We start from the raw sequence: 14,721 nt of genomic DNA, 5'->3' as shown, positions 1-14,721 counted from the left end.
AACTCCTCTGTCTTTAGTGAGCAAGGCAAACCAAACATTAGAAAGCAAGGAGTAGAAGTACAAAAGAAGAATCTAGACTAGCAGTATCTATCCAAGATCCTTCCGAAGAACAAAGCAAGGTTTGCACTATCCATATGAAATGTTCCTATCTCTCTAACTTCTAACCGTCTCTCTTAACACAAAAAGAAACAAAAAAATTCCTTTTTTTTAATTAATTATTCTAATATAATATTTTGTACTAAGAGAAAAAATCGTTGGTCTATTCTTCAGTGCTGAGAACGCAGTTTACAACATCATAAAATTTGATGGCAGTGCATACAGACAGGAATGATGCCAACAGGTAAAAATCTGAATCCTTATTAGAGAAGGGTCAAATTAGGTGATTGAACCTTGGATGGTACATGTATGCTAATCAAATTTTGTGTTTCAAGATCGTAACCTGGGGAGTTTAGCATCTTTAATTTGATTCTTGTTGGGTCGCTGCTAATGTTTAGGATTATTATTGGCGTATATTATCTTTTTATCTGTTCTTTGCTCCCTTAATTAATTTATATAGTGGTTGTTGTTGTTGTATTTAAAAAAAGGAAAACTGTAGGTGTCCTTGAAGTATTTTGCTTCTTAAGTTTTGCCCTATTGATTCTTTTTTTTTTTTTACTTTTTGAGAAATTTTAATTAGAATGGAAAGATCAATAATATAAGGCATCCAGATCTTATTAAAATGATTTTAAGTAATTAAAAATATATACCCATCAAAAGAATAGTTGATTTTAAGATGACTATTTACTTAAGTCGGCACAAGTCCATTTCTTATGCTGCAAATAATCGAAGTCTCACTAACTTATTATGGTACTGTTATATGCTCTCAGGAGGTTTCTGGCAACCCAACAACACTGGATACAAGGAAAAGAAGCAACTCTGAGGTTTCGACTATATGACGGGCAGGTAACTAAATATATATAATATTATGTCATGTATCGTAAATAGCATGTAAGTTGCAGCATTTAATTTGAACTGTAACATGTAATATAGGGAGACAGAGCTCTACCATTGTGTTTTGAAGCAATTTATGGGCATGATTTAGGGTCCTCATGCTACGTAATTTATGAGTGAGATAATTGCTTAGTGTTGGATATAGAGAGTAAAAATAAACAGAAGGCTATAACTAAGAGTTCATTCGAGCTGATTAGGGAATTTTATTTTGTCGCGAGAGGAAATACTATACAGTTTACCTATGCGGGTTTTGGGATATTTTTCCTTTTACTTTTCAATGAAATGAACCAACCAATTAAAATTTTTTCTGATAAAAACTATTATGTGGGGGGACCGATTAGACCAAAACACACTAAACAATGTCAAAAGAGCATTTCATCTAGATTACAGCAGCAACAGTGACTCTTCCTCACCTGATGTTATGATACTGTCTGGGTCTTAACCATCCGAGCTTCAAGACTCATCAGATGAGGATGAAGATTCGACAATGGAGGGTAATAACCCTAACAATCCAATAATTATGTCTGATGAAAGCAATTCAATCATTGAGTTGAGCAAAGACAGTTATGAAAGAGAAGAAACAGCTGACAATAGGTAATGTGACACTTAATTTATGTATTTATCCATAAATTTTATTTCTAGATAACATTGAGATAAATTTTAGGATGGAGACTAACAATTTAAACTATCCTCAAGCACGTACAATCCACAGATTTCCTATAGAAAGAGATTGACACGTACTGACGTGACCAAAAGTAGATTGGTAAGTTCATTCTAAATAATTCATATCAATTTTATGCAAACACATCAAATTTTGATTATCCATTTACAATACATAACCTTAATAATTTCTCCCAAAACACTAACAATGCTTCATTTTTTGCAGTACATGGGTGCTAGTTTTGCTGCACATCTCATTCCATTTGGACATGGTTCAATTTGGCAAATCGTTGGTCCATCATCTAGCGGAGGTAACAACGTCTTTTTTTCCATCTACTCAAAAGTCAAGGAAGAAGAAATACAGAGTGAAAATTCGGGGTGGATTGGGCCGAATGTTGTCAAACTTATAACTTAAAGGAAAATAACACCATTATCCTGAAGATAGACTCCTTGCAAAACCGCCGAATAGATATGACAATTCAAAGATCTTAAAGCTTGTGATTGATTGGGATCCTAAAATATACATTCACCATATTTTGAACTCATGAAGTGTATTGTTAATATTATAGTGTTTTCAACGTCTATGTTATTATGAAGTGACAAAGTTTGTATGTATAAGCTTCATCCAAAATTTGGTGGTCTTTCTGAATATAGAGAACTTCATGGATTGAATGGTCTAGCGCATGCTGCTGCTGCTAATCTTTACATTATGACATGATGCAAAATTTTTTTACCTATTTACAATTTACATATTCAACATATATTGAAAAATGGATTCAACAGTAATTGGGTAAAATATAGTGAATACACCATTCATTATATTCAAAAAAACATAGTGTTTCCGTATACAGTGACAATGAGAACAGAGTTATTATTATAAAATATATAGTTAAACTTACTCTACAGTAAATCAACTAATCATAAGTAAACTGTTCGAGTTGAGTCACAAGAGAATGAAATTTTTTTTTGTTAAAAATTTTTACTTATAATTTTGTGCCGTTAATGTCAAAATTGTGTATTCAGAGAATTGCGTATTTGACTCTCAAATTGACATGAGAGAGCCAATAAGATCCAAATGTTTTTAAATTACTTTATCTAATAAAAAAACAAACAGTCGAATAGAAAATCATGACTGATTTTGTGGTGTACATATATCCTTCTCATCATTTTAACAAAGAATGAACTTTTTTAACACCTAAGCTACATTAGTCATTCTAGGCAAAATGCACCTAAGAAATCCATCAAAACAAAAGAAATGGCCAAAAGATCACTTCCAACCTATTCAATATAGATATATCAAGAAAGTACAAATCAATTCAACAACACATGAATATTGTGTCATCTAAATACCATAAAGCATTCACTTGGCAAAACCACATAAGTTACGAAATAAACTAAATTGTGGAAGGAGAGATTTTTATATCATAAAAGAGCTACTGCATTTTATTGAATTTCAAAGAAATAAGTACAAACATAAAAGGCTAAATAGCTAATTTGCCTAGTGGCTAATGATATCGTGTCCATACCCTAGCACTTAATCTATTACATGAGAAAGATGCCCAAAAAACAATCCAAACAACTTATACAAAACATGAAAACACACACATATTCTCATCCACTACAATCCAATGCATCAAATACTATTACATGGACACAACCAAAATACCTAATGCCCTAGATTAATCCTAATCAGTAGCTCTAGTTAACTACTATGGGCAGCCACCTCAATTAACCCCATGTCTAGAGGAGCCATCATTCCCCGAGCCACGAGACTCATCAGCTTCATCAAATTGTAGCCTCAAGAATCTTCTCAACCTCTTCAACGAAGGCTTCACATCTTTCTCAGCATCAAGAGAGCCTCGATTAAGGCCAACCACATACTCCTAGTGTAAATAATTGCATGAAAATATAAACCTAATTAGAGGGATAATTAATGAGTTCTAGTCAAAAGAACTTGATCATAAAATTAAGCGCCCTGTCAAAAAAAAATTGGCAACACTACTCACCTCTTCACTTTCATCAACTTCATCGCATGAATTTTCAGAACTATCCACTTCATTTAACTTATCCACCACAGCATCAGCAGACTTTCTCTTGAGGAGAGGACACTATTAAATGACACAACATATTAGGTTCAATTTAAACACAACTCAAAAAAGGGTGAAAAGTAATACAAAAAAATAATAGAAGAAACTGGAAGCATGGAACCTTAGCATCTTCATCAACTCCCAAGTTAACAACACTTGATTCCTTTAAGGTATATTGAGGCGAACCAACAAAGAGCTCAGAGCAGCTGGAAGGAGTCAATCCTAAATTCGGTGATTTGGTAACCTTAGAGAGTTCCCCAAATGATCCCTCTCCTTTTGGTACAAACCCAGCCTTGGATAATACAAAGCACATCCGATATAAGACATGAATAAAGGTGGAACAACCAAAAAATGAAAAATTTAAGAAAGAATTTATTAAATAGAAACAATAGGTGCGAATTCCGTTTTATACCTTTTTAGGACTCAAATCTGAACCAGAGAGCTCAAACATTCAAACTATTGCAGCATCATCACAAACACACCTCACTGGATAAGTCCCTTTGAATTTCTCCATCCCAACAGGCCTACTAAGAACCTTGAATAGTATAATTTTTCCAATAATTTCTTGGAATATAGGAGGAGACTGTGTGCCAAACACAACCTATGAACAATATAAAATAGACACAACAGAAAAAATGAATCGGTAGAAATCGAAGGATAAGAAAACTCTTTAACAATAAACTCAGTAGATAAAAAGAATATAGCATTCGATTGACTTACATCAACATCCTTAAGATGTTGTTCAAACAGCTGGGCACAAGTCTTATTCAGTAGGTAACTTGCCTCACGATCAAAGAGGAAAAAAATAGAAACACTAGTTGAATCCTCAACCAACACCTTCACTCTAAACCTGGATTTTTTTAAGATGCACATAAATACTGGCCTAAGGTTAACAACTACGCAGAAATAATTCACTATTTAACAAAGCACAAAGGAAGAATTGTAAAATATTTATACCTAAGAGTCACATTTGTAACATGGATGTTGTAAAATTGACAAAAGTAAATCCCAGATTCTGCCTGAACACCTCTGCCACACATACAAGCAGAGTACCACCAAGGACCATCTTCAACTATTTCAGCTATCTTCGCTAGTACAACAAAAGTTCCAACCTAAAAATATAAGACCAGGTCTATAAATGTTAAGACATTATAACCAAAGATAGTTGTAATACAAACTAAAACTGAAAAACTAAAATAAATACTAACAGCATAGTATTTTCAGGTACAAAGGAGGACAAAAGGATTAATATCATTCCAAAACAAAGCAGTATTTACTAACGAATAGAAAAAAAATTAACACAAATTATCAAGAGTAAACATGATAAAAAAAATTAAACTGGTTCCAACCCGATTGTTATCATCAAGCGACTTCACAGTACACCTAGGTGTGAGCTTCATAAAATCATCTTCTATTCCGATATTTTTTCCAGATCCAACAATGCCAATGGGTTGGGATGCACTAACTCCATGTGGAATAGAACTGTTAATAAATACAGCACCAACTTAAATAAGTAAACAATGACAGCAACAACAACAAAAAACACAACAGAAACTACATGTACAAAAATACTTTTTTTCGAAAAGCTGCCACCTCTGGGATGTCAAGATTAAATCCAAGCTTTGATGCAAACATAACATTCTGAAGTCCAACTCTACCTGAAAATAAAAAATAGATACATTGGTTACAGGAATATAGTGGTAAAACCAAGTGATCTTGGATAACTGACACACCTGAAATGAAATTTACATGATACAAACTTCTAAAAACCTTAACTTTAGCAAGTTGTAAAACCACAACTGGCTGTTCAGCATACCCAGAAGACAGAAATCGATTAAGTTCATCAACATATTCACCAAATAAGGCACACCGAATCCTATGACTGAAAACAACCAACAAAATCACCTACACTATTAGAAACTTGATTATACAAACACACGGAAAACAAAAAAGAATCTCAATAAGAGGAAGAGGTAGAAATTAAAGAACACTAACTCATTTTCAGCAAGTTCCATCACAGCCATCTTCATCTTCTTTTCATCTTTATCATATTCTTTCTCTTCCGACACAGAGACCAACAGACCCACCACATCTGAAATAAATATTAAAAAAAACTATTAAGAAATAATGACTAATCTTCCGGTCCACTGATCTACTGCATTGGAGAGCATATCGCCTTACTAATAAAGGGGCTTTCCCAACAGATAGACATGGTTCACTCCTCTCATGCTGGCAAGTCCTGCTATTGTCTTATAGAGATAGAGAGTCAAATATAGTATCTAAGATCAAGAGATATGGAATAAAAGTAAACATCTTTCAGCTATATGAGTAAATGAGTAAGTACGTACCTACATTGACTACGTGAAAGCAATAAGACTCAGAATCGCTCGTATCCCATACCCATGGGCTACTTCACTGGTACAGTAGATAGTTAAGAAAGAGAGCTTAAGGTGCTAACATCTAATCTCTTCTATGTAAGGTAAAGGCGTTAGCTCCCCTCGCTTCGCTCAACTTGCTTCGTGTCTCGGAGGTAAATTGATTCAATGAATCCCTTTTAGAATAGAAGGCTCATTTATGTCTCACACTTGCAGCAACCCCTATGTTCAAAGCAAGATGCTGTCTAATTAGACCACGAATTACAAAAAGGTAAGTGGTCCAATCTCTATCGCTATTTCACGAGGCAATCCACATCGATGTAATGAAAGTGAAGGGCCCACGACAATTATCATTGTCTAAAGCCTCAAGTTGGAGCTTTCCCCGGTAACAAGAGTGTAGATCGTTCAACACCTGCGGTACTAACCCATTTTTGACCTATGGGTCCTAGTCTCATAGGCGATCGAACGGCCGCCCCCTAATTACTAGACCAACCTGCTGTAATAATTCCATAAACACCTAACGAAGATATGGCAAACAAATAAAGTAGCCCTATGTTCGAATCTGACAATACCATACCATAATGAAAAGGTACAACGGCCCGAGTGACCAGACTTAACATAAATGTAGCCACTGGAGCCATTCTCTCTAGTCGTGGTCTGTGTATACCCAGGGAGAGAGTTCGCATGAGTTACCGAAAGCAGGTGACCAGCTAGCTTCGTCTATTCTTGTAGGCCTGGGAAGGCGGTAATCTTACTTCCTGTGGAGGTTTTCCAGCTTTGTATGATATGGTATGAGCATTACGACCTGAGATTAAGACTTTTAACAAAGCAACATTCTACAAATCACAAAGAAACAAGACTGCAATCATTCCAGACAAAAAAGTATGAGCAAATAGCACAACATACCAACTAAAAAACCGAAATCCTCTTTGGTTTCCAAAAGTTCAGTGAATGGAGAGATTGTAAGAGCAAATTTTGGAATAAAATCACAGATACATCCCAAACAGTGGTCCTAAATTGGAAAATCAACTTAAACTGATGCCAAGTGGCCCTATAAGATCCTTGGTTTGGCACAACAGAGAAGAGCTTCATTACATATACTCGACCCTCGGAGAAAAGTTGTTTGAACCTGTAAATCATAGTCTTCCGAAGAGTAGCTTGTATCTTGCACCCCTACCAATCAACATAAATTATACTAAAAATATGATAAATGACAAATTGAATAAACAGAAAAACAAATTTAAATGAAATAAAATTTTAGACCTCGATATAAAAAAGGTAAGGAGAAACACATCTAAATACAAAAAACAAACAGCCAAAAAATTTTAATAGATTTAGACCACTATAACTCACAGATTCATCAACCAAAATCATCTCCATGGAATTTGGGAGAAGCTGACCAGTGAAAGTAGGAACAGTCCAAAGCCTAATCACCCTAACTTTGAGGTTCCATGCTTCCTTCTCAGGATTAATCTTATTAACCATATCATGGCAGTTGTCATATTGAAATGCAATTAAATGGATGAAAGAGAAAAGAGATTTCAATCAATCAAACACCAACTAAGAAACACATACAATAGCAATATGAATGTGAGAAAAATCTGCCATGATCAACGGGTTCTGCCTTTATTTATAAACACAAATCAATTGAGTAATTTGAATTTTGAAATCCATAGAACCCTTATTTTGGGAGTGAAAAAAAGAAGCAAGATAGACATTTGAAAGATATTGATGTTGATTGACCTTAGATATCAATCGAAAGATATTTGCGGGCTCCACTAAATAATCCTATATATAGGACCTAAGATAACAACAATTGATACACAAATAAAGTATATAAATGGTAAGCTATATTAACCCTAAGTTATCTTCTATATAAATTTTAAGTTAATAGGAGAAGAGAGGATGGGATGATAAGAGGATGAGAGAGAAGAGACAAATAACAAAGACAACATGAAGTAACACCTAGAGAAAGGTGAGAACTAAAAATAAAAAGAAAACATATGCATAGATTTAGGAGTGGTAGACTCAGATGAGGACACCTTTTAGTATAGACATCATTATTTGATTAGGCTTCCTTTATAATTATATTTCCAATAGAAAATATATCATATTCCCAATGACGATACACACAAGATAATTATCTATCTATGTAATGAAATACCAAAAAACAAAGTGGCCATCAATAAAGTTCAAAAATTGAGCTCAAAAGAAAAAAAGATATATATTTAAAAGGGTGAAAGAAAAAATAGATTTCGGTTAATAAAACAAATTCTGTAAAAAAGTAATACAATAGGCCAAAGAAATGTGAAAAAACTGTGAATCAACAAATGAGAATATGAAAGACAGAAAGAGATCAATAAGCATAACCATATGTCAAAAGCACTGGATAAAAATGTATCATTCAATGATTAGAAATATAAGAGATCATTTTTTAAAATTGAATGCATAAAAAGGTATCATTCAATGATTAGAAATATAAGAGATAAATAGCTCCAATCTGAAGCAAATGAGGAAGCCAACAGTTGAAATTGAACCATATCAAATTTTATAGGTTTTTTCCACTTTTTTCAACAAAAGAACTTTATCATTCAAGTGCATAAATTATATCTTTTAAGATTGAGAAATATAAGAGTCAAAATTAAGGAATATGGGATCAGTAATCTAAAGATTAAAAAATGATTTAGTATCATCAGTGGAAGAAATAAATATCTGGTTTTCTATTAAAGTTAAAATTTTTATTTGTGAACCATCTTAAAAATACACGTTTTAAAACCCTTATTTGATCCTGACTGCATATGCCTATTTAAAACCCTTGGCGTATTTACCTTCTTTATTTAGGCACTTCCTCTTGAATCTGTTTTGATGCAGTACACCTTTTTAAGTTCATATTTCGAGTCCTTTGTAAACAAATTGTAACTTAGTTTTCTTCTTATTTGACGATAATTACAGCCATTCTTTAAATCTTAACAAAACCGCTTTTGATTTGAAATATACAATCGCTTTTAATTTGATATATACTTCTTTATATAAACGTTGAAATTTTCTTATACAGTTTAAAACTAATTGTTTCCAATACCTCGCCTGTTTCTTCACTGATTTATGGAAATGTATATATACTTTAAATACAATTTGATTTTCTAACAATTTTATTACATCTTTTATGAATATCCTTATTTGATTATATATTTAGATATTTTTCAAAGAAAGATTTTTATCTCTTCCCAGTTGGTTTTTGTTTGGTAAACTTCACCTATTTTATTTTTAATTTGAATTTGGTTTAGCATACTACATTGTTTATGCAATTGTTGTTCTTTTAGAAAAAATGTTGGACTCGTGTCTTTCTTCTTGTGAATAGACCAATTTCTTCCTTAAGCTTTTCATTTCTGAGAATGTCATATTTGATTCTATTTTTAATTACTCTCTTACTTTTTTTTGAACGTCATCATTAGTCTTAGTTTTCCATTTCTTGTGAATCTCATGCTCATCCGAGTCAACTTGAATTCGTTTCCATCTAATGCACCATTTGTCCTTTTATTTGTCTTTCTTTAGTCAAAGATTCTTTCTTGAGAATTTTCTATTGATTAATTTTTCTTTCCTGATGCGTTTTGTATTCCTTTGGACCAATTGGAAACTTATTTGATAATCCATGCCTAGTGAGTTCTTGTTCAAATTCCCTTGATTTAAAGATTCTTTCTTCCATGGGCTGATTTCCTTTTAAGCGCATCGTAATTTTCTTAAATGATTTTTTTGCGAGGTGGTTATTCCAAGTATACTTTCAAAATTTTGTTTTGGACCATTTTGACGAAGATTTGAGTTCTTTTGAAGAAATTTAAGTTTTGAATCAACTTTTTAAGTTGCTGAGTTCCTTTTTAAACTTTTCGTTTCTATGAATGACATGTTTTAAGAATCCTAATTGAAATCCTTTGATTTAAGTTCCTTTCTTAAAATGAGTTAGTTTCCTTTTTAGCATATCTTAATATTATTGAGCATCCTTATAAAGTTGTGACTTCAAGTATATTACTGGAGTTTTGGTTTAAACCTTTTTAAACAAGTTTTGATTTATTCTTATGCAAAGTTGTCCCTAACTTTAAATTGCTTTACTTGAGTAGTGCCTCTCTTTGATGTGATTTGAACTTATTTTGGAGCGATATAACCGTCTATTGAAGTTTTAATAAAATCGCTTTCAATTCAGCCAACACTCCTTTACCTTATACTCTGAAAATTTCTGTATGTGATTTAAACCTATTTGATTGTAATGCATCATCTTTTCTTTTATGAGTAAAACTTTATGTCAGGTTTTCTTCCAACAAGATTGTAGTTTTCATACATGCTTGAAAAAGAAGAGAAAATACAATTTTGTTCTTAGCCAAATTAATCTTTCCATTTAAAAAATTTGTGTAATCTATTTCCACTTGAATTTATATTGAAATAATGCAACATTTATGCTTTTATTAATCTTTTGAAGGATTTTTGTTACCCATTTTCTCTTTTAGAACATGAAATGATTTCCTCTTAAGTTTTCCATTCTTTACGAACAATGCATTCGAAAATATTTTTAAACCATACTCTTGAGTTCTATAAACTTTGTCTTTGGTTTGGATATTCTTCTTCTGTAAACCTCATATTTTTTTGATTCAGCTTAAATTGGTTTCAAAATACTGTGTTGTTTTTCATCTTATAGGTCCTATCGAATTCCTTCGACTCGAGAGTTACCCTTAAAGTTATCAGTTGATTCTCTTTCCAGCATTCTTCATTACTTGTTTATTCTTGTCTACTTATGATTTCAACAATTCTTTCAAATTCTCGCGAATACGATCCTTGCCGCTTTTCTTTCTTTTCTAAGGTCTGTTATCCTTCTGTGTATACTCAAGATTAGTTTTGGTATCTTGTGTGACTGTTGGACTTAGTAAACGACATATTAATTCTTTAGGGTACGTTTGGTGAACGCAAAAGGTGAAACTCGTAAATGTACGACATCATAGGGAATCGTGGAACCTTGTTTTACATGACATAGTTCTGTTGATGTGAAATTTATGACCAGTAATAAGGTTTGCAAAGTGTTTAACGAAGTTAAGAACCGTCAGATGAGTTGCCCAATGAAATACGGTTGAAAATGGTGGAGATAAGTTATGTTGAAGTTTGAATAGTTGAATCTCTGAAGTTGGTATGAGATCAGTATGTGGACGTTAAGTACATCGTTTAAACCCCGGCAGGTTTCATACCTTTTGACGCCTTGCCTTACCATCACATGTTTGAAAACATATTATCTTGTACATCAAGCCTATTTTGTAACTTCTGTTTGCATCACACTTATACCCTTTAATACCCTTATGCCATATGAAAATCCTGGTATTTGAAACTATATATATATATATATATATATACTGAGAACTTTTTGCCTTTTCCTTAAATAAGTTCACGAGTGAAGTAATATATATATACTGAGAACTTTTTGCCTTTTCTTTAAATAAGTTCAAGAGTGAAGTAATATGAAATCTCTTTTATTTTATATCAATTTTCGAGGACGAAAATTTTTATAAGATGGGTAGGATGTAAGACCCAAGACTTTTGAAAAGTCCTATTTTGAATCAATCTCAAATTATATATTTATTTATGGTTTTAATTTTAGAAATTATTTTTATTGAAAATAATTAAAGGCAATTAATTGGACTTGAAATAAATTAAGGTTTTTATCCAAACTCTACACCTATGGATTATTTTTCTATTTATGATTTAAAGTTCTGGAAATTTGAAAATAATGAGACCGTGTGGTTAGGTTCTCACCCCCCTACAGCTTTACTTTTTCAGGAACCGGATGAAGAAGCATTAAGAAGAATTATATACTGCGTTTGGTTTATATGTTGTTGTGTTAATTAGATTATTTTCTTCCTTCGTCTTTGTTATTACAAGTTTGTAAGAGGGATAGGAGTTGTATGTTTTATATGTATATTATATTATGAGATATTATGTAAGGAGTCTTGTATATGAATCTATGCATGCTTGTATTTTTCTTAAGATAAAGTATTTATTTCCGGTTTTCAAAGAAATCAGCGATACAGTGTCGAGTCACACACTCCTATTTTAATATTTAGTATGTAAAGTAGTTGTAATACTTCTTGCTATCAGAGTAGCACAGCCAGAAGCGTGATTTCTGATAGTGAAGGTGTTACATTCCTGTTTGCTGATGGAATTATCATAGGTGATAGTATTAATGGTACTAACGAGCTATTAGTGTTGCTGCCGCTGCTGAAATTAACAAAGATGGGATCATTGCGTTTAACGATGGGTTCGACTAACTGAGGTATGGGTACTTTTCTTAAACTTGTTTTACTTTCCAGAGTTATTATAAATCGATATTAATGCGTAAAATACATTTTTTGTAATTTCATAAGTCTTATGAATTGAATTGAGTTATTTTGGATGAATGAGATTATTAGTTTGATTGATAGATTGATCGATTGAAAAAGTTGGATATTTTGATTAGTTGATTGATGTTGTTAAAGTGATTTTTCTTGAATTATTGGAGGAGATTTATTATTGACATTTAGTTTAATTTTGGAAACGATTTAATTTTAGAAAAGATTTAATATTGAAATTCGATTTGATATTGAATCTGACTTGATATCGAAATTTGATTTTAAAACAAATTTGGAAAGGACTTGATATTTGAAAGCGGTTTGTTTATTGAGAATGATTTGCTATTTTGGAAATGATTTGAAAAGGGTTTGAGGAATGGTTTGGTTTGAAACTGTTTGAGAAGACCGAAGATTCTTAATTATTGATTGATGCTATCAATTGAAGATGATTTAAATTGCGATTTATAGGATTGGTTGATTGAATTCTAGATTTTGTAATTTCCTTGGGTTGAGTGTTGTTGTTGTAATAATGGTAATTGGAAGTGATTTAAATGATTAACAGGCATTTGGTTTAATTTGGTTGGGACCCGAAAAGGGTGACAGAGTCTGAATTTTAGAGGAGATGCTGCCGAAATTTTATAAAATTGGAAGTTTCGCCTAAAGTAATTGTTTAAAAAGATTTAGTTTTTAAACATTATATGTTTTAATATTGATTTATTTAGAAAAGAAAGAATTATGTTTTGGAATAGGTTGTTGATTAATGGAACGGAAAGAAGGATGATGAGGATTGACTTTGAAATGTGATTTTTGATTGAATTTGGAAATGGGATATGGATTGACGAATGATGATGATATTGAGAACGGCTTAGATATTGATGAATGATGAATGATGAATGAATTATTTATATGGCTTATGAATTTGAAATATCTGAGATACGAGGTTCCCTGGATTAAGTGCCGTGGCTTGCCACCGCGTGTACCAGGTTGAAAACTCGATACTCTGTTGACCCTATGACGTAAGTGTGACCGGGCACTATATAAATTCTTAGGAATGTTACCCCCATTGAGCAATATTGATTATTTGAGAAAAAACTATGCATAGACTCTCTTGGGGATGCACGTCGGGGGACAGTCTAAGGTCAATTCAGACTTGTCGGGTTGGCTGGATAACCGACAGATGAGCCTCATCAGCCATAGGACAGACATGCATCATATGCATTTGTATGCTTTGTTTGGGTTTGAACTTGTTTGTGTTTGCCTAATTGCTAAATTGTTCTTAACTGCTACTTGAACTATTTGCTGTAACTGCTACCTAAACATGTGGTTTCCTTGTCTGTCTTGTCTGTGTTTGTCCTGGCGTGCTACATTTGAGAATGAACTTTGGTGCTGAATTAATGATTGTGTTGTTTGATTGCGTGGTTGGTTTCTGATTGAGATTTTCTTATAAGAAAGGAAAGGTTTCAAATTTCTGACAGATTAAATATTGTTTCTTTGAAAAGGTTTTGAACGCTTACCTATTGGTTTTTAAAAGATTCATAAGGCAACGATAATCACTGAGTTTGAAAAGAGTTTTCTTATTAAATATCTTCTTATGACAACTTTGAAACTCCGTGGTGAGACTGTGTGGTTAGGTTCTCACCCCCTACAGCTTTACCTTTTCAGGAACCGGATGAAGAAGCATTAAGAAGAGTTATACTGTGTTTGGTTTATATGTTGTTGTGTTAATTAGATTATTTTCTTCACTCGTCTTTGTTATTACAAGTTTGTAAGAGGGATAGGAGTTGTATGTTTTATATGTATATTATATTATGAGATATTATGTAAGGAGTCTTGTATATGAATCTATGTCTGCTTGTATTTTTCTTAAGATAAAGTATTTATTTCCGATTTTCAAAGAAATCAGCGATACATTGTCGAGTCACAGGCTCCTATTTTAATATTTAGTATGTAAAGTAGTCGTAATACTTTTTTCTATCAGAGTAGCGCAGCCGGAAGTGTAATTTCTGATAGTAAAGGTGTTACAAACGGTGTCTTGACAATATTTAGTAAATAGATCTATTTATGTTTCAAAAAAATTTCTAAATTATATTCATTTGCTGAAAATTGCTAAACAACTTACTTAAACCAAACAAAAAAATAACTGGTTGTCCCGATTTTATTTATCAAAAAAAGGGTATTTCACTCTGGATTACAACTCAGCTACCTATTAGTGACAATTAAAGCTACAATATAAATTCAACTAGAGAATCT

The 14,721-nt window shown here is 32.5% G+C and overlaps 2 long non-coding RNA genes across 2 annotated transcripts; both read right to left on the bottom strand.

Moving 5' to 3' along the window:
- Positions 3,018-3,883, bottom strand: LOC110264379. The gene is made up of 3 exons (XR_002350477.1): positions 3,859-3,883; positions 3,657-3,758; positions 3,018-3,533 (listed from the first exon to the last, which is right to left on the bottom strand). It is a non-coding gene; the product is annotated as an uncharacterized LOC110264379 (long non-coding RNA).
- LOC110264378 lies at positions 4,283-5,218 on the bottom strand. Its single transcript, XR_002350476.1, has 3 exons — positions 5,087-5,218; positions 4,458-4,849; positions 4,283-4,338 (listed from the first exon to the last, which is right to left on the bottom strand). It is a non-coding gene; the product is annotated as an uncharacterized LOC110264378 (long non-coding RNA).

The sequence above is a fragment of the Arachis ipaensis genome, chromosome B07, assembly GCF_000816755.2.
Source record: "Arachis ipaensis cultivar K30076 chromosome B07, Araip1.1, whole genome shotgun sequence".
Lineage (NCBI taxonomy): Eukaryota > Viridiplantae > Streptophyta > Magnoliopsida > Fabales > Fabaceae > Arachis > Arachis ipaensis.
This window is presented reverse-complemented; position numbering and strand designations above follow the sequence as displayed.